The 2876-nt window shown below is 45.8% G+C and overlaps 1 protein-coding gene across 2 annotated transcripts in view; it reads right to left on the reverse strand.

Annotated features, from left to right (window-relative positions):
* UNCX (UNC homeobox) overlaps positions 1-723 on the reverse strand; it is a 14410-nt gene extending 13687 nt beyond the window's left edge. Inside the window, exon 1 of one of the 2 annotated variants that reach the window (XM_043524278.1) lies at positions 649-723. The gene's annotated coding sequence lies outside the window, so the exon portion shown is untranslated. Of the gene's footprint in view, positions 1-448; positions 515-648 lie in introns of those variants that run through there. The other variant, XM_043524279.1, reaches the window with a different exon arrangement.
* Between the last annotated feature and the right edge of the window lie 2153 nt (positions 724-2876).

Here is a 2876-nt window from a genome sequence, read left to right on the forward strand (position 1 = left end):
AAGGGTTAACAGCTTTTTGTTCCCCTAATTTTAATCCTCTGCTGGGTCTGCAGCTCACGTTGTTCGGATCTGCTAGAGAGAAAGCGTTAACTATTATCTGCTTCTAGCTTGACCATCTGCTGTTGTAGAAAATTCAAAACCCTGGAGATCTACTTATATCCACATCGTAAACGAGAAAAGATGTTTTAATTAAGGGAAATCAGGTTAACTTAGCTCTAATTTACAAGCCGCCTGCTTAATGAATTGTCTGTGCTGCTCTCTCTTTGTAGAGAGTAAATCTGAGGATCTTTTTCCTCTGCAGTTCAGACACTAATTAACTAACCAAGAATTTTAGTAGCAACCCGACTTCTCTCTAATAGTTTTACCTAAAGCCAGCCTGGTCATTGCTTATACAAATTGCCAATTAAATTTGATTGATATAATGAAATTGGATTTTATTTTCACTTACCTTATCCCTCACACTGTATCCTTCTCTCTACCCCTAGAAAACCCATTTCCGCCTTCCCATGTGTTAGCACAGGGCCGAGAGTTATTGGCCCAAGTGCATTCCAGGCAGGTTGCTGCTAAACCAACATTTCTATTAGTTGGGAGTTAACAGGCATGATCTTGTTCCTAGATATTTATCCATATTTGAAGGTCTGTACTTACATGTTGTTTGAAGTTGGGAGGAAAGTGAAAGATCTGAGCAGCCATTCTAAAAATACATTAACAGTTTCCAAAATCTATATCGCTGCTTAATTAAATATGTTATCCTGTTTATAGGATCTGTGGCTAATTATTTAGAGTCATTTAATCTACTCAATTTGCACGTTAATTAAACAGCACTGGCTTGCATTGTGTGCGTGCAGCCGCCGTTGGAAGGGGAAACAGCGCCGTCCAGGGGCGGCCGCGGGGTCTTGCAAGCTCCACCGCCGGGCTGCCCGGGGAAGTTGGAGACAGGGCTTTCGGAAAGGAAAATCCAAGTTTCCGGAGCGCTGGGGAAAGCGGCTCCTGAAGCATTAGGCAGCTAGAGAGAAATCCCCCGGGCCTAGACTCTGCATTAAAGGTTCCTCCGGGGGCAAATCGGGGATTAATTTATTAGGAGATCAAAAGACTCTCCTAGGACATCTCTGGTGCAGATGATTAAGGGGGCTGTTAAAAAAAAAAAACACAACAAACCAACCCTCACCTCCAGCGGAGGCTGCCTTGCCCAGCCCTTCTCGGGGGTGGCTGGCTCCCGTTTTGTTCTCGGGGCATGGTCAGGAGCAGGGGGCTGAACCAGCCGGGCTGATTAACTGATAAACGATGGAGCCTTCTCTTCCTAATTGTTTTCCCCCCTCCATTTCTGGCTCCTTTCACTCCATCTGTCCCTCTCTGAGCCTGTGTGTTTTCCCCCTTTGTCTCCCAGCCTCTTTATTGACACCTTTTTTCATTGCCCGCTGCTGTCGCCCTTCCCCGATCGCCTTCTGCCCCATTAACCCATCGGCACGAGGCGCTGGCAACAAAGAGCTGAAATCTGATCTGCTGCTTTATTGAATCTCCATTGTTCTGCCGGGCTAATTCCCCATTGTCCCTCATTCCTGGTCATGGGCAGGCGGATGGTTGGGGGTGTTGCTTTGCTTGTTAATTGCATAACAACTAACTACCCGGCCACCTGAACCGAGAGTTATCCCCAGCAAGGCAATCTGCCCAGCCTAGAACCGGGGTTCAGAGCGAACAGGGGGCGGGGTTCCCCCTTCTCATCAAACAAGTCTTTCATCCCAAGTTTGCACCCAGGCAAATGCAGCCTGCTGCAATGCCAGGCATATCAGGAGGAAAAGCAGGGCTTTGCAACAGAGGATTAAGGAAAGTGGTCACTTTTGACTCAGTAGGGGAAAAAGAAAAAAAAAAAATCCCTCCCTGACAGTAATGAAAGCCAGGATGATATAAGTATCTTCTGGTTCACAATAGCAATTAATATGGTAATATTCCACTATTAAAGATGCTAACATTAAGATGGAACTTGTACATGGGTGAAACATTTAATAGAGGGGGGAATGCATTCCTAGAGCATTAGGTAACAAAGTCAAAGGAAGGAGAGGGGAAACCTCTTCTTTAAAAAATGATAGAAAAGCCCTTCAGAATGCAGAAGGCCTGTCTTTTTCTCAAAGAGATAAAGCTTGACTCCCTGAGGTCTCTTGCTGAGCCGGGCGTTAATGGTTACAGTGGTTTATAATGTTTGCTTTGCTCAGAGAGGGGACGTCTTCAGAGGTTTCCCCAGCTGCCTCTTCCAAAACCAGCACTGTATTTATTGAAAACATGACAACACAGGGCCAGATTCACGACGGGTGTAACTCCATTGATCACAGAGATGGATCTGGCCATCGTCCTTCCATTCCTGAATAAAAACCTCAGCCAAGCCAATGGGGATACAGGCTACTGAGCATCTTGCAGGCCAAGGCTCAAGGGAAGCCGATCGGCCTGTTTTCAAAACAGGACACCCTGGTTCTAATCTGTAACAATGTTTTATTAGAACAGGCCAAATCCAGCCGTGCAGTAACCCCATTGCAAAGCTCGCTATTTCTAATGCCATTAATGACTCATTTAGGGCATGTCTACATTAAGGAGTTTTGTACAGGGAGCTACACCAGTGCAGATATCCTGGTTAAGATGGGGCCTAAATGGAGGTGATTTACTTTGGCTTCAGGACTAGTGCTTCCTGGTCATGGGTAAGTCGCATGGGGGTCTGCACTGCATCTATAGTGGGGATTTGCACTGGTGTGGCTACTCCAGGGCTCAAATTCCTAATATAGACAGGCCATTGACTGGAACCAATTTGTCTGCCAGACGTTGGCTAGAGCTGGTTGAAATTTTCCTATTAAAATAGTTTTTCCAACAGAAAATGGCTTTTGGAGCAA

The sequence above is a fragment of the Chelonia mydas genome, chromosome 10 (genome assembly GCF_015237465.2).
Source record: "Chelonia mydas isolate rCheMyd1 chromosome 10, rCheMyd1.pri.v2, whole genome shotgun sequence".
In the NCBI taxonomy this organism is placed as follows: Eukaryota; Metazoa; Chordata; order Testudines; family Cheloniidae; genus Chelonia; species Chelonia mydas.